This window comes from Coregonus lavaretus (genome assembly GCF_964263955.1).
Source record: "Coregonus lavaretus genome assembly, chromosome: 39".
Lineage (NCBI taxonomy): Eukaryota > Metazoa > Chordata > Actinopteri > Salmoniformes > Salmonidae > Coregonus > Coregonus lavaretus.
In genome coordinates this window covers 641,979-660,702 of record NC_140026.1, presented here as the reverse complement: position 1 = coordinate 660,702, position 18,724 = coordinate 641,979, and the positions used below count along the sequence as shown (strand labels likewise).

At 40.7% G+C, this 18,724-nt stretch overlaps 1 pseudogene across 1 annotated transcript in view; it reads left to right on the top strand.

Annotated features, from left to right (window-relative positions):
- Positions 1 to 1,861: 1,861 nt before the first annotated feature.
- Positions 1,862 to 18,724, top strand: part of LOC311112631 (protein turtle homolog A-like) — a 31,703-nt pseudogene continuing 14,840 nt past the window's right edge. Inside the window, exons 1-6 of the transcript in view lie at positions 1,862 to 1,886; positions 4,357 to 4,401; positions 11,938 to 12,198; positions 13,515 to 13,766; positions 13,922 to 14,115; positions 15,091 to 15,148. The product of the transcript in view is annotated as a protein turtle homolog A-like (transcript). The remainder of the gene's footprint in view (positions 1,887 to 4,356; positions 4,402 to 11,937; positions 12,199 to 13,514; positions 13,767 to 13,921; positions 14,116 to 15,090; positions 15,149 to 18,724) is intronic.

The window sequence follows — 18,724 nt, the reverse complement described above, 5'->3', positions numbered from 1 at the left end:
TCTTATGAGCCAGGGGATACCAAGGACCAGGGGGGTCTGTGGGCAGTCAATTATGTGAAATTGAATGTTCTCCTGATGATTACCCGACACTCTGAGACAAACAGGGACAGTCTGATGAGTAATACGGGTCAACAATTGTCCATTTAGACCCTTAGCCTGCAGCGGACGGTCCATAGGAACAGTCTCTAAATCCATTTGTTGAGCCAACTCTCGATCTAAAAAGCTTTAATCGGCACCAGAGTCAACCAGCGCACTAACAGGGAAATTCTGGGACTGCCACTGGAGGGATGCCTGGAGCAGAATGCGGGGAGAAGAGGAAGAATCCGCTGCTCGGCTCACCAAAACTTCTCCCATTAATGATGAGCCGGCCCTTTTCCCGGACGAACTGGGCAGGAAGGAACGAAATGACCAGCTTCTCCACAATACAGGCAGACACGAGCCTGAATTCGACGTGCAAGCTCCTCTGAGGACAACCGTGCACGACCCACCTCCATGGCTTCGGGTTCAGTGCTCCTAGTATTGACTCGGGAAGACTCGGCCTTCTCCGTAGGGAAGAGGCGGGGAGGAGTTGGTTGACGACAGACAGGTTGCTTGGAACTAACAATCCTCTCACGGCGGCGCTCCAGAATCCGATTATCCAACCTGATGGTGAGTGAAATAAGATTATCCAGCGTAGGCGATTCATCATATGACACCAATTCATCTTTCAAAGTCTCAGACAAAGCATTAATGAACACTCCTTGTAATGCCTCGTCATTCCAACCACTCACTGCTGCTAAAGTCCGAAACTCCACTGCCATCTCCGCCACACTGCGAGACCCCCTGCCGAAGAGAAAACAACCGCTTAGCAGCCTCCTTGCCCCGTACGGGGTGGTCGAAAACCTTCCTCATCTCAGTGGTGAAGGCAACGTAAGAGTTGCAAACGTCCGACTGACACTCCCAGACCGCTGATCCCCAAGAACGAGCGGAACCGCTAGTAGAGTTGATAAGGTAGGCAATACGGGATCTTTCTGAGGCGTAGGTGAGTGGCTGTTGTTCAAACACTAACGAGCATTGAGTCAAAAAATCACCACAGGTTCCCATGTTCCCGTCATAGCGCTCTGGAGCAGGAACAAAAGGCTCTCTGATCTGGGCTGGAGGAGCAGGAAAAACAGGCGGAGCGGGAGAAGGAGCAGTTTGTATGCCATGAACGGGGGGTGCAGTATTAACTTGGGTAGTAAGGGCAGACACTTGATAGTCTCCTGAGTGGCGCAGTGGTCTAAGGCACTGCATCGCAGTGCTAACTGTACCACTAGAGATCCTGGTTCGAATCCAGGCTCTGTCGCAGCCGGCCGCGACCGGGAGACTCATGGGCGGCGCACAATTGGTAGGGGAGGGAATGGCTGGTACGGATGTAGCTCAGTTGATAGAGCATGGCGTTTGCAACGCCAGGGTTGAGTCGGACCGCCAGGGATGAGTCGGACCGCAGAGTGAAGGAAAAGCAGCCAACCAGTGCTCAGCATATGTGGGAACTCCTTCAAGACTGTTGGAAAAATGTTCCAGGTGAAGCTGGTTGAGAGAATGCCAAGACTGTGTAAAGCTGTCATCAAGGCAAAGGGTGGCGACTTTGAAGAGTATTTTTCTCTTGCTCTCGTTCTCTATCTCTGAACCTCCCTGTCTCTCTCTTTTTGTCTCACTTCTTTCTGTTTCTCTCTTCTCTCTAGGCCCCCTGCTTCTGTCACACACATCTTTCACACATCTCAGTCCTTCTCAGCAGAGAGGAAGTATAGATGGGTAGAGAGGAGAGGTGGGGGTGGGGTGGGGGGATGGACAGGCTACAAGTCACTAGAGTTTAGAGAGAGTTAGTGATGAACACGTTGAGATGGAACGCACATGTCTTCTACTCTGTGAGTTTAATATTATCTATATGGTTTAATATCTATATGGTTTAATATCTATATAGTTTAATATCTACATGGTGTAATATCTATATGGTTTAATAATTGTATGGTTTGATATCTGTATGGTTTAATATTTATATCATTTCATATCTTTTGGGTTTATTATCTGTATGGTTTAACATATGTTTGGTTTGATATCTATATAGTTTGATAACTATATAATTTTATATCTGTGGGGTTTAATATCTGTATGGTTTAATATCTGTATAGTTTAATATCTATATAATTTAATGTCTGTATGGTTTAATATCTGTATAGTTTAATATCTATATATTTTAATATCTGTATGGTTTAATTTCTGTATGGTTTAATATCTATATAGTTTAACATCTATGTTGTTTAATAAATAAATGATTTAATATCTATATGGTTTAATATATATATATATGGATTAATATCTACATTGTTAAATATCTATATAGATTAATATCTGTATTGTTTAATATCTGTATGGTTTAGTATCTGTATGGCTTCATATCTATATCTTAGAGCACGGCGCTTGTAACGCCAAGGTAGTGGGTTCGATCCCCGGGACCACCCATACACACAAAATGTATGCACGCATGACTGTAAGTCACTTTGGATAAAAGCGTCTGCTAAATGGCATATTATTATTATTATTATTATTATTATTATTTTAATATCTTTATGGTTTAATTTCTGTATGGTTTAAAATGTATATAGTTTAATATATGGACGGTTTAAAATCTGTATGGTTTAATATCTGAATGGTTTAGTATCTATATAATTTAATATCTGTAGGGTTTAATATCTATATAGTTTAAAATCTCTATGGTTTTATACCTGTATGTTTTAATATCCATATAGTTTAATATCTGTACAGTTTAACATCTGAATGGTTTAATATCTATATGATTTAATATCTTTATGATTTAATATCTGTTTGGATTAATATCTATATAATTTCAAATCTGTATGGTTTAATATATATATGGTTTAATATCTCTATGGTTTAATATCTCTATGGTTTAATATCTATATAGTTTAATATCTGCATGGTTTAATATCTATATAGTTTAATATCTACATGGTTTAATCTATATATGGTTTAATATCTGTTTGTTTCATAGCTATATATTTTAATATCTACATGGTTTAACATCTATAGTTTAATATCTGTATGGTTTAATATATATATAGTTTAATATCAATATGGTTTAATATCTATATGGTCAAATATTTTCATGGTTAATATCTATATAGTTTAATATCTGCATGGTTTCATATCTGTATACTTGAATATCTATATGGTTTATTATCTATATGGTTTAATATCAGGATAGTTTAATAAATCCTCTGAAAGTGAAGGGGGGTTCTATTCAAATTGAATTGTTTTAGTTTTAGACATTCCATGGATCATCAAGCAATTTGATTTGGAATTTTAGGACCCCTGTCTGTGTAATAAAACATTAAAAGTTAATTGATGTTATTTACTTTGGCATAGTACTATAACCCCTATAACATAACATATTCATAAATGTCAAAAAAGAGTCAACAAATAAATCATAAGTAAGATGGTTTTGAAATGTCTATCCTATATCTAGGAGATATAGAAAGCTCAGGAAACTTTTTAGTTTTTTGGACACATATTTAACAAACAAAAAATTATATTGGCTCAAAACTACCTCCATACTTCCATTCATTTGTATGGGTTACCTTCAGACAAGTCCTGTGGCACTTGTGGGGGTTGTAGAGCAAAACACACTTTCCACTGCAGATACGGAATGCCGAAATGCAGTGAATTGTGACGCAGCAAAAAAACAGATATCTCCTAAACCGACGGATTTTGTTGGGGATTTTTGTATTTATGTTAATTAGATTGACGCACGACTGTGTCAATAGACTCATAAGGAAAATATTTTCTTTGTTACTGCTCACTGTTTACAATATGTAACTGTTATGATGAGTTTCTCTGGCATCAAGTAATTCAGTATGCAAGAAGATACTTAAACACTTACATGGAGAGTTGATTCAAAGTATTTCATATTGCGGTACCGGGTTCACATAGCAAACGGCACGTGGGTGGCCCATTGCTAGCTGAACTCACTGAACAAAGGAAATCTCTTAGTTTATCTACTTCTTTGCAAGCTAATTCCATCCAACAGTTGCCAACCATTATTGAGTTTCACTCCTCACCAGAATAGGATCAACCTATATGGTATCATGTTGCACCCTAGCCAGAATATTCCATCACGTACTCCTTCTAAGATTAGCACCAGTGGCCCCCCAGCTATCTTGGCACGCAAACCTTCTGACACCCACCTTGACAGAAATAAATACATGGAATGTCCTAATCCTCCAAATCTTATGCAGCTCACAACATCAAACATTAACTAATCCTGTATAAAATACGTAATATCAGTACCATAATGATAGTTCTCTCTGTGTGTTTCAGTGCTGTTGAGGACACTGGTATACTCTAGCCTCGGACAAGGTGGAGGTGAGTACATTTCTCTATATTCATCACCTGCTCTATAATAGTAACATTTCTCTATATTCATCACCTGCTCTATAATAGTAACATTTCTCTATATTCATCACCTGCTCTATAATAGTAACATTTCTCTATATTCATCACCTGCTCTATAATAGTAACATTTCTCTATATTCATCACCTGTTCTATAATAATAACATTTCTCTATATTCATCACCTGTTCTATAATAGTAACATTTCTCTATATTCATCACCTGCTCTATAATAGTAACATTTCTCTATATTCATCACCTGTTCTATAATAGTAACATTTCTCTATATTCATCACCTGTTCTATAATAGTAACATTTCTCTATATTCATCACCTGTTCTATAATAGTAACATTTCTCTATATTCATCACCTGCTCTATAATAGTAACATTTCTCTATATTCATCACCTGTTCTATAATAGTAACATTTCTCTATATTCATCACCTGCTCTATAATAGTAACATTTCTCTTTATTCATCACCTGTTCTATAATAGTAACATTTCTCTATATTCATCACCTGCTCTATAATAGTAACATTTCTCTATATTCATCACCTGCTCTATAATAGTAACATTTCTCTATATTCATCACCTGCTCTATAATAGTAACATTTCTTCTCTATATTCATCACCTGGTCTATAATAGTAACATTTCTCTATATTCATCACCTGCTCTATAATAGTAACATTTCTTCTCTATATTCATCACCTGTTCTATAATAGTAACATTTCTCTATATTCATCACCTGCTCTATAATAGTAACATTTCTCTATATTCATCACCTGCTCTATAATAGTAACATTTCTCTATATTCATCACCTGCTCTATAATAGTAACATTTCTCTATATTCATCACCTGCTCTATAATAGTAACATTTCTCTATATTCATCACCTGTTCTATAATAGTAACATTTCTCTATATTCATCACCTGCTCTATAATAGTAACATTTCTCTATATTCATCACCTGTTCTATAATAGTAACATTTCTCTTTATTCATCACCTGTTCTATAATAGTAACATTTCTCTATATTCATCACCTGCTCTATAATAGTAACATTTCTCTATATTCATCACCTGCTCTATAATAGTAACATTTCTCTATATTCATCACCTGCTCTATAATAGTAACATTTCTTCTCTATATTCATCACCTGGTCTATAATAGTAACATTTCTCTTTATTCATCACCTGGTCTATAATAGTAACATTTCTCTATATTCATCACCTGCTCTATAATAGTAACATTTCTTCTCTATATTCATCACCTGCTCTATAATAGTAACATTTCTCTTTATTCATCACCTGTTGCTATAATAGTAACATTTCTCTTTATTCATCACCTGCTCAATAACAGTAGCAAAGTTTGGACACACCTATTCATTCAAGGGTTTTTCTACATTGTAGAATAATAGTGAAGACATCAAAACTATGAAAATAACACATATGGAATCATGTAGTAACCAAAAAACTGTTAAACAAATGAAAATATACTTTAGATTTTAGATTCTTCAAAGTCGCTATGGTTGTTGATAGTTCCAGTCAGTGGTGTCTGTATATTCTCATGATAAACTAACTCTTGTTGTTGATAGTTCCAGTTAGTGGTGTCTGTATGTTCTCATGATAAACTAACTCTTGTTGTTGATAGTTCCAGTCAGTGGTGTCTGTATGTTCTCATGATACACTGACTATGGTTGTTGATAGTTCCAGTCAGTGGTGTCTGTATATTCTCATGATAAACTAACTCTTGTTGTTGATAGTTCCAGTCAGTGGTGTTGTATGTCCTCATGATAAACTAACTCTTGTTGTTGATAGTTCCAGTCAGTGGTGTCTGTATGTTCTCATGATAAACTAACTATTGTTGTTGATAGTTCCAGTCAGTGGTGTCTGTATGTCCTCATGATAAACTAACTCTTGTTGTTGATAGTTCCAGTCAGTGGTGTCTGTATGTTCTCATGATAAACTAAATATTGTTGTTGATAGTTCCAGTCAGTGGTGTCTGTATATTCTCATGATAAACTAACTCTTGTTGTTGATAGTTCCAGTCAGTGGTGTCTGTATGTTCTCATGATAAACTAACTCTTGTTGTTGATAGTTCCAGTCAGTGGTGTCTGTATGTTCTCATGATAAACTAACTCTTGTTGTTGATAGTTCCAGTCAGTGGTGTCTGTATGTTCTCATGATAAACTAACTCTTGTTGTTGATAGTTCCAGTCAGTGGTGTTTGTATGTTCTCATGATAAACTAACTCTTGTTGTTGATAGTTCCAGTCAGTGGTGTCTGTATGTTCTCATGATAAACTAACTCTTGTTGTTGATAGTTCCAGTCAGTGGTGTCTGTATGTTCTCATGATAAACTAACTCTTGTTGTTGATAGTTCCAGTCAGTGGTATCTGTATGTCCTCATGATAAACTAACTCTTGGTGTGGAAACTTCACACGTCTCTGTTGTTGATGATGATGATGGCGGTCAAGGCCGAAGGGTCTAAATATAAGTGCGTTGGTGTGAAAAGGGAAGTAGGGAGAGAGAAGAGAAGCGACAAGAGAAGTAAAGAGATGGACTGACAGGGTTGTGGTTATTCACCGCAGCTGAAGAGAGCATCTTTTTCCACCCACCATGACGTTCTGATGAACAGGGTCACTAGGTACAGAGGGAGGAGAGAGAGATGAGTGAGGGACAGAGGAGATGATCCAGTCTACTGCAGTGAAGACCTCCAACACCACTGGAACATTTATTCACCCCAACAGGTCTCAGTGTTTAATGTGTAGTTAGATACATTTATACACCCCAACAGGTCTCAGTGTTTAATGTGTAGTTAGATACATTTATTCACCCCAACAGGTCTCAGTGTTTAATGTGCAGTTAGATACATTTATACACTCCAACAGGTCTCAGTGTTTAATGTGTAGTTAGATACATTTATACACCCCAACAGGTCTCAGTGTTTAATGTATAGTTAGATACATTTATACACCCCAACATGCAGCCCAGTTATTATGACTGATTCAACCAGGTGTTTTACTGGTGTTTTAAGTGTTTAGAACTGTGAATGTACATCATACAGAATAGGTACGTTCCCTTACAGACTAAAATAGACCCTGCTGCAGCAGTCAACAAAGGGGGGAGATCTTGGTCTTGGTAAAACCTCAATCAGACACAGCCACAAATCTACTGCTCTGATAAGTCTCTATTTGCGGGGCAGAAAGAAGGAGGTACAGTGGGGGAAAAAAGTATTTAGTCAGCCACCAATTGTGCAAGTTCTCCCACTTAAAAAGATGAGAGAGGCCTGTAATTTTCATCATAGGTACACGTCAACTATGACAGACAAAATGAGAAAAAAAATCCAGAAAATCACATTGTAGGATTTTTAATGAATTTATTTGCAAATTATGGTGGAAAATAAGTATGTGGTCACCTACAAACAAGCAAGATTTCTGGCTTTCACAGACCTGTAACTTCTTCTTTAAGAGGCTCCTCTGTCCTCCACTCGTTACCTGTATTAATGGCACCTGTTTGAACTTGTTATCAGTATAAAATACACCTGTCCACAACCTCAAACAGTCACACTCCAAACTCCACTATGGCCAAGACCAAAGAGCTGTCAAAGGACACCAGAAACAAAATGGTAGACTTGCACCAGGCTGGGAAGACTGAATCTGCAATAGGTAAGCAGCTTGGTTTGAAGAAATCAACTGTGGGAGCAATTATTAGGAAATAGAAGACATACAAGACCACTGATAATCTCCCTCGATCTGGGGCTCCACGCAAGATCTCACCCCGTGGGGTCAAAATGATCACAAGAACGGTGAGCAAAAATCCCAGAACCACACGGGGGGACCTAGTGAATGACATGCAGAGAGCTGGGACCAAAGTAACAAAGCCTGCCATCAGTAACACACTACGCCGCCAGGGACTCAAATCCTGCAGTGCCAGACGTGTCCCCCTGCTTAAGCCAGTACATGTCCAGGCCCGTCTGAAGTTTGCTAGAGTGCATTTGGATGATCCAGAAGAGGATTGGGAGAATGTCATATGGTCAGATGAAACCAAAATAGAACTTTTTGGTAAAAACTCAACTCGTCGTGTTTGGAGGACAAAGAATGCTGAGTTGCATCCAAAGAACAACATGCCTACTGTGAAGCATGGGGGTGGAAACATCATGCTTTGGGGCTGTTTTTCTGCAAAGGGACCAGGACGACTGATCCGTGTTTTGGAAAGAATGAATGGGGCCATGTATCGTGAGATTTTGAGTGAAAACCTCCTTCCATCAGCAAGGGCATTGAAGATGAAACGTGGCTGAGTCTTTCAGCATGACAATGATCCCAAACACACCGCCCGGGCAACGAAGGAGTGGCTTCGTAAGAAGCATTTCAAGGTCCTGGAGTGGCCTAGCCAGTCTCCAGATCTCAACCCCATAGAAAATCTTTGGAGGGAGTTGAAAGTCTGTGTTGCCCAGCGACAGCCCCAAAACATCACTGCTCTAGAGGAGATCTGCATGGAGGAATGGGCCAAAATACCAGCAACAGTGTGTGAAAACCTTGTGAAGACTTACAGAAAACGTTTGACCTGTGTCATTGCCAACAAAGGGTATATAACAAAGTATTGAGAAACTTTTATTATTGACCAAATACTTATTTTCCACCATAATTTGCAAATAAATTCCTTAAAAATCCTACAATGTGATTTTCTGGAGAAAAGAAATCTCATTTTGTCTGTCATAGTTGACGTGTACCTATGATGAAAATTACAGGCCTCTCTCATCTTTTTGAGAACTTGCACAATTGGTGGCTGACTAAATACTTTTTCCCCACTGTAAATGTGAATGCGACCGTGTTTATGTACACTACCAGTCAAAAGTTTGGACACACCTACTCATTCAAGGTTTTTTCTTTATTTTTACTATTTTCTACATTGTAGAATATAATATAATATTAGTGAAGACATCTGTAGCTCAGCTGGTAGAGCACGGCGCTTGTAACGCCAGGGTAGTGGGTTCGATCCCTAGGACCACCCATACACAAAAAAAATTATTATGCTCGCTTTGGATAAATGGTATATTATTATTATTATACATCAAAACTATGAAATAACACACAAGGAATCATGTAGTAACCAAAAAAGTGTTAAACCTATACAAATATATTTTATATTTGAGATTCTTCAAAGTAGCCACCCTTTGCCTTGATGACAGCTTTGCACACTCTTGGCATTCTCTCAACCAGCTTCACCTGGAATGCTTTTCCAACAGTTTTGTGAAGGAGTTCCCACATATGCTGAGCACTTGTTGGCTGCTTTTCCTTCACTCTGTGGTCCAACTCATCCCAAACCATCTCAATTGGGTTGAGGTTACGTGATTGTGGAGGCCAGGTCATCTGATGCAGCACTCCATCATTCTCCTTCTTGGTCAAATAGCCCTTACACAGCCTGTATGTGTGTTGGGTCATTGTTCTGTTGAAAAACAAATAATAGTCCCACTAGACGCAAACCAGATGGGATGGCGTATCACTGCAGAATGCTGTGTTATCCATGCTGGTTAAGTGTGCCTTGAATTCTAAATAAATCACCTACAGTGTCACCAGCAAAGCAAACCCCACACCATAACACCTCCTCCTCCATGCTTCACGGTGGGAACCACACATGTGGAGATCATCCGTTCACCTACTCTGCGTCTCACAAAGACACGGCGGTTGGAACAAGAAATCTCAAATTTGGACAGATATCCACTGGTCTATTGTCCATTGCTCATGTTTCTTGGCCCAAGCAAGTTTCTTCTTCTTATTGGTGTCCTTTAGTAGTGGTTTCTTTGCAGCAATTCGACCATGAAGGCCTGATTCACACAGTCTCCTCTGAACAGTTGATGTTGATATGTGTCTGTTACTTGAACTCTGTGAAGAATTTATAGCTAGTTGTTTCTCTCTAGACACCATGTAACAGACACAAGCTAGTTGTTTCTCTAGACACCATGTAACAGACACAAGCTAGTTGTTTCTCTAGACACCATGTAACAGACACAAGCTAGTTGTTTCTCTAGACACCATATAACAGACACAAGCTAGTTGTTTCTCTCCAGACACCATGTAACAGACACAAGCTAGTTGTTTCTCTCTAGACACCATGTAACAGACACAAGCTAGTTGTTTCTCTCTAGACACCATGTAACAGACACAAGCTAGTTGTTTCTCTCCAGACACCATGTAACAGATACAAGCTAGTTGTTTCTCTCCAGACACCATGTAACAGACACAAGCTAGTTGTTTCTCTCTAGACACCATGTAACAGACACAAGCTAGTTGTTTCTCTCCAGACACCAATCATCTCCTTTGTCTTGGTCACGTTGAGGGAGAGGTTGTTATCCTGGCACCACACGGCCAGGTCTCTGACCTCCTCCCTATAGGCTGTCTCATCATTGTCGGTGATCAGTCCTACCACTGTAGTGTCGTCAGCAAACTTAATTATGGTGTTGGAGTCATGCTTGGCCAAGCAGTCATGGGTGAACAGGGAGTACAGGAGGGGACTAAGCACGTACCCTTGAGGAGCCCCCATGTTGAGGATCAGCGTGGCAGTTGTGTTGTTGCCTACCCTTACCACCTGGGGGTGGCCTGTCAGGAAGTCCAGGATCCAGCTGCAGAGGGATGTGTTTAGTCCCAGGGTCCTTAGCTTAGTGATGAGCTTTGTGGGCACTATGGTGTTGAACGCTGAGCTGTAGTCAATTAACAGCATTCTCACATAGGTGTTCCTTTTGTCCAGGCGGGAAAGGGCAGTGTGGAGTCTATTTGAAATTGCGTAATCTTTGGATCTGTTGGGGCGGTATGCGAATTGGAGTGGGTCTAGGTTTTCCGGGATGATGGTGTTGATGTGAGCCATGACCAGCCTTTCAAAGCAATTCATGGCTACCGACGTGAGTGCTACGGGGCGGTAGTCATTTAGGCAGGTTACCTTCGGGTTCTTGGCCACAGGGACTATACTGGTCTGCTTGAAACATGTAGGTATTACACTTGGTCAGGGAGAGGTTGAAAATGTTATTGAATACACTTACCAGTTGGTCGACCCACGCTCTGAGTACACATCCTGGTAATCTGTCTGGCCCTGTGGCCTTGTCAATTTTGAATTTCCCTGTATTTAGCGCCATCCATCATTCCTTCAATTCTCACCAGTTTCCCAGTCCCTGCCGATGAAAAACATCCCCACAGCATGATGCTGCCACAACCATGCTTCACTGTGGGGATGGTGTTCTCGGGGTGATGAGAGGTGTTGGGTTTGAGCCAGACATAGCATGTTGTGGAGGGTAGTATCCTGTACAGTTGAATATAATATACATAATATACATATATATGAATACATGTATAGTTGTATATGTCCTTGTATTTTGTTTTTACAACAAAAAATAAATAAATAAATGCTGAAAGATTCAGGAGCTCATCTTCTCATGACCTTCTCGCTCTGTTAATAACGCTCTCTTTATCTCTCTCTCTCTCTTTCTCTCTCTCTTACTCTCAGATCTCTCTCTTCCAGCCTCTCTGAGTGTCAGTCCTGACAGATCTCAGTTCTTTGAATATGAGTCTGTCTCTCTGAGCTGTGAGGTTCAGGGGAACTCTTCTGGGTGGAGAGTGGTGAGAAACCCAGACAGAGGAATCCTTTCAGAGTGTAATACTGACTGGGGAAAACAACAAGGGTCTTCATGCATCGTGACACTAAAATCATCATACAGTGGAGTGTACTGGTGTGTGTCTGGGTCTGGAGAACACAGCAATGCTGTCAACATCACAGTACATGGTATGTCCACAAACACCATCTACTAACATTATAGTGTTTAATGGTTCATCTGGTTTCAGATAGCTGATGTTATGTTTATATATGATGTTTATATATTATATACAGCTGGTGCTGTGATCCTGGAGAGACCTGTTTATATATGATGTTTATATATTATATACAGCTGGTGCTGTGATCCTGGAGAGACCTGTATATATATGATGTTTATATATTATATACAGCTGGTGCTGTGATCCTGGAGAGACCTGTTTATATATGATGTTTATATATTATATACAGCTGGTGCTGTGATCCTGGAGAGACCTGTTTATATATTATATACAGCTGGTGCTGTGATCCTGGAGAGACCTGTTTATATATGATGTTTATATATTATATACAGCTGGTGCTGTGATCCTGGAGAGACCTGTTTATATATTATATACAGCTGGTGCTGTGATCCTGGAGAGACCTGTTTATATATGATGTTTATATATTATATACAGCTGGTGCTGTGATCCTGGAGAGACCTGTTTATATATTATATACAGATGGTGCTGTGATCCTGGAGAGACCTGTTTATATATGATGTTTATATATTATATGCTGCTGGTGCTGTGATCCTGGAGAGACCTGTTTATATTTGATGTTTATATATTATATACAGCTGGTGCTGTGATCCTGGAGAGACCTGTTTATATATGATGTTTATATATTATATACAGCTGGTGCTGTGATCCTGGAGAGACCTGTTTATATATGATGTTTATATATTATATACAGCTGGTGCTGTGATCCTGGAGAGACCTGTTTATATATGATGTTTATATATTATATACAGCTGGTGCTGTGATCCTGGAGAGACCTGTTTATATATGATGTTTATATATTATATACAGCTGGTGCTGTGATCCTGGAGAGACCTGTTTATATATGATGTTTATATATTATATACAGCTGGTGCTGTGATCCTGGAGAGACCTGTTTATATATTATATACAGCTGGTGCTGTGATCCTGGAGAGACCTGTTTATATATGATGTTTATATATTATATACAGCTGGTGCTGTGATCCTGGAGAGACCTGTTTATATATTATATACAGCTGGTGCTGTGATCCTGGAGAGACCTGTTTATATATGATGTTTATATATTATATACAGCTGGTGCTGTGATCCTGGAGAGACCTGTTTATATATGATGTTTATATATTATATACAGCTGGTGCTGTGATCCTGGAGAGACCTGTTTATATATGATGTTTATATATTATATACAGCTGGTGCTGTGATCCTGGAGAGACCTGTTTATATATGATGTTTATATATTATATACAGCTGGTGCTGTGATCCTGGAGAGACCTGCCCTTCCTGTGACTGAGGGAGATTCAGTGACTCTGCGCTGCAGATATCAGAGAACTCCCTCTAACCTCACAGCTGATTTCTACAAAGATGGATCCCTCATCAGGACTGAGACTACAGGAGAGATGACCATCCCTGCAGTATCCAAGTCAGATGAAGGACTCTACAAGTGTACCAACTCTGAAGGAGAATCACCAGAGAGCTGGATGACTGTGATGACAGTGACAGGTGAGACATTATATTCATAATAACCTGTGTTCTTATAATCTCTGCCAACTGCTTGGTCATTAGAAGTAATAAATATGTCTAAGATAATATTAATCAGATTACAGTTTGAAAATAACTATTTACTGTGGTGTTTCCTCTTGTGTTTGTGAAGATAGGGGCTCTGCCTCCTCCCCCTCTCTCCTCCTCCCTCTGTCTGTGTATGGGTTGGTGGCTGCTCTCTCCATCTCTCTGATCATTCTACTGGTCCTGTTCTGCAAGAGGAACAAAGATGATGTAGCAGCTGAACCCAGAGATGTTACGTATGCCGACGTTAGAATCACACAGGACCCAGAACCCAGGAGAAGGAGAGGTACACTCTCTCACACACACACACACACACACACACACACACACACACACACACACACACACACACACACACACACACACACACACACACACACACACACACACACACACACACACACACACACACACACACACACTCTCACACACACACACACACACACACACACACACACACACACACACACACACACACACACACACACACACATCCAGTCCAGTCTGTGTTAATATCCTCTCTCTCTCCTGTGTTTAGTTCCAGGTGGATCCAGTCCAGTCTGTGTTAATATCCTCTCTCTCTCCTGTGTTTAGTTCCAGGTGGATCTGGTCCAGTCTGTATTAATATCCTCTCTCTCCTGTGTTTAGTTCCAGGTGGATCCAGTCCCGTCTGTGTTAATATCCTCTCTCTCTCCTGTGTTTAGTTCCAGGTGGATCCAGTCCAGTCTGTGTTAATATCCTCTCTCTCTCCTGTGTTTAGTTCCAGGTGGATCCAGTCCAGTCTGTGTTAATATCCTCTCTCTCTCCTGTGTTTAGTTCCAGGTGGATCCAGTCCAGTCTGTATTAATATCCTCTCTCTCCTGTGTTTAGTTCCAGGTGGATCCAGTCCAGTCTGTGTTAATATCCTCTCTCTCTCCTGTGTTTAGTTCCAGGTGGATCCAGTCCAGTCTGTGTTAATATCCTCTCTCTCCTGTGTTTAGTTCCAGGTGGATCCAGTCCAGTCTGTGTTAATATCCTCTCTCTCTCTCCTGTGTTTAGTTCCAGGTGGATCCAGTCCAGTCTGTGTTAATATCCTCTCTCTCTCCTGTGTTTAGTTCCAGGTGGATCCAGTCCAGTCTGTGTTAATATCCTCTCTCTCCTGTGTTTAGTTCCAGGTGGATCCAGTCCAGCAATACTCCCCTCATCTTTCTGAAGTAAATAATATGTTTTTGCAGTGTTTCAACATGTCACTAGTTGTAACCTGTTTATGTGTTTCTTTCAGAGAATGTCGTTCCAGACCCTGTCTACTCAGCAGTGAAGACAGACAGACAGAGATACAGGTCAGAAGGTCATTACAGATCCTGTCTACTCAGACAGACAGACAGACAGACAGACAGACAGACAGACAGACAGACAGACAGACAGACAGACAGACAGACAGACAGACAGACAGACAGACAGACAGACAGACAGACAGACAGACAGACAGACAGACAGACAGACAGACAGACAGACAGACAGACAGAGATACAGGTCAGAAGGTCATTACAGACCCTATCTACTCAGCAGTGAAGACAGACAGACAGACAGACAGAGATACAGGTCAGAAGGTCGTTCCAGATCCTGTCTACTCAGATAGACAGACAGACAGACAGAGATACAGGTCAGAAGGTCATTACAGACCCTGTCTACTCAGCAGTGAAGACAGACAGACAGACAGAGATACAGGTCAGAAGGTCGTTCCAGATCCTGTCTACTCAGACAGACAGACAGACAGACAGACAGAGATACAGGTCAGAAGGTCATTCCAGATCCTGTCTACTCAGACAGACAGACAGACAGACAGAGATACAGGTCAGAAGGTCATTACAGACCCTGTCTACTCAGCAGTGAAGACAGACAGACAGAGATACAGGTCAGAAGGTCGTTCCAGATCCTGTCTACTCAGACAGACAGACAGACAGACAGAGATACAGGTCAGAAGGTAGTTCTAGACACAGTCTACTCAGACAGACAGACAGACAGACAGACAGAGATACAGGTCAGAAGGTCATTACAGACCCTGTCTACTCAGCAGTGAAGACAGACAGACAGACAGACAGACAGACAGACAGACAGACAGACAGACAGACAGACAGACAGACAGACAGACAGACAGACAGACAGACAGACAGACAGACAGACAGACAGACAGACAGACAGACAGACAGAGATACAGGTCAGACTCTATAATGAGGATGAAAAGTAGTGATCATGGCAGCCATTTTGTTCCAGTGGGCTCAGCACCACCCATCAGAGATAAGAGGATTTTATTCCTACTGTGTCCTATTGTATCAAATCAAATCAAATCAAATCAAATACCGAATACAACAGGTGCAGACATTACAGTGAAATGCTTACTTACAGCCCTTAACCAACAGTGCATTTATTTTTAACCAAAAAAGTAAAAATAAAACAACAACAAAAAAAGTGTTGAGAAAAAAAAAGAGCAGAAGTAAAATAAAATAACAGTAGGGAGGCTATATATACAGGGGGGTACCGTTGCAGAGTCAATGTGCGGGGGCACCGGCTAGTTGAGGTAGTTGAGGTAATATGTACATGTGGGTAGAGTTAAAGTGACTATGCATAAATTATTAACAGAGTAGCAGCAGCGTAAAAAGGATGGGGTGGGGGGGGGGCAGTGCAAATAGTCCGGGTAGCCATGATTAGCTGTTCAGGAGTCTTATGGCTTGGGGGTAGAAGCTGTTGAGAAGTCTTTTGGACCTAGACTTGGCACTCCGGTACCGCTTGCCGTGCGGTAGCAGAGAGAACAGTCTATGACTAGGGTGGCTGGAGTCTTTGACAATTTTGAGGGCCTTCCTCTGACACCGCCTGGTATAGAGGTCCTGGATGGCAGGAAGCTTGGCCCCAGTGATGTACTGGGCCGTACGCACTACCCTCTGTAGTGCCTTGCGGTCGGAGGCCAAGCAGTTGCCATACCAGGCGGTGATGCAACCAGTCAGGATGCTCTCGATGGTGCAGCTGTAGAATTTTTTGAGGATCTGAGGACCCATGCCAAATCTTTTCAGTCTCCTGAGGGGGAATAGGCTTTGTCGTGCCCTCTTCACGACTGTCTTGGTGTGTTTGGACCATGATAGTTCGTTGGTGATGTGGACACCAAGGAACTTGAAGCTCTCAACCTGTTCCACTACAGCCCCGTCGATGAGAATGGGGGCGTGCTCAGTCCTCTTTTTTTTCCTGTAGTCCACAATCATCTCCTTTGTCTTGGTCACGTTGAGGGAGAGGTTGTTATCCTGGCACCACACTGCCAGGTCTCTGACCTCCTCCCTATAGGCTGTCTCATCGTTGTCGGTGATCAGGCCTACCACTGTTGTGTCGTCGGCAAACTTAATGATGGTGTTGGAGTCGTGCCTGGCCATGCAGTCATGGGTGAACAGAGAGTACAGGAGGGGACTGAGCACGCACCCCTGAGGGGCCCCCGTGTTGAGGATCAGTGTGGCAGATGTGTTGTTACCTAGTCATTTAGAGTTAAAGTTGCACTATGCAGAAATGGTCGCCCAAAAAGTTACATTTTGCCACTTTAACAAATTAAATCTGTGTGTCCTTTAGGTAGAGCTGGACCTGGACCCAGGGACGTAATGTACAGACTGAGGTAGGTCCAGTTCTACTTTACACTGTATTACTAACCCTAACCCTAACCCTAGAACCTAACCCTAACTTCAACCCTAACCTTAACCCTAACCCTAACTTCAAAACTAACCCTAACCTCAACCTAACCCTAACTTCAACCATAACCCTAACTTTAACCATAACTTCAAACCTAACCCTAACCCTAACTTCAAACCTAACCCTAACCCTAACTTCAACTCTAACTTCAAAACGGACCCAAACTTCAAGCCTAACTTCAAACCTAAACCTAACTTTAACCCTAACCCTAACTTCAATCCTAACCCCAACTTCAACTCTAACCCTAACCTAATTCTTAACCCTAACTTCAACTCTAACCCTAACCCAAGTCTAACCCTAACCCAACTCTAACCCTAACTTCAACTCTAACACTAATTTCAAGTCTAACCCTAACTTCAACTCTAACCCTAACCCAAGTCTAACCCTAACCCAAGTCTAACCCTAACCCAAGTCTAACCCTAACCCAACTCTAACCCTAACTCCAGTCTAACCCTAACTCCAGAAAAAGAGGGAGGCCTGGACCTACTTTATCTTCATTCATCTTCTCTTAGATCAGGCAATCTAACAGTCTATGTTATGAATGATGGAGCATAATGTGCTTGTATGAATGATGTAGCATGTTGTGTTTGTTATGAATGATGTAGCATGTTGTTTTTGTTATGAATGATGTAGCATGTTGTGTTTGTTATGAATGATGTAGCATAATGTGCTTGTTATGAGTGATGTAGCATAATGTGCTTGTATGAATGATGTAGCATGTTGTGTTTGTTATGAATGATGTAGCATGTTGTCTTTGTTATGAATGATGTAGCATGTTGTTTTTGTTATGAATGATGTAGCATGTTGTGTTTGTTATGAATGATGTAGCATAATGTGCTTGTTATGAATGATGTAGCATGTTGTGTTTGTTATGAATGATGTAGCATATTGTGATTGTTATGAATGATGTAGCATGTTGTGTTTGTTATGAATGATGTAGCATGTTGTATATGTCATGAATGATGTAGCATGTTGCGTTTGTTATGAATGATGTAGCATGTTGTCTTTGTTATGAATGATGTAGCATGTTGTGTTTGTTATGAATGATGTAGCATGTTGTGTTTGTTATGAATGATGTAGCATAATGTGCTTGTTATGAGTGATGTAGCATAATGTGCTTGTTATGAATGATGTAGCATGTTGTGTTTGTTATGAATGATGTAGCATGTTGTGTTTGTTATGAATGATGT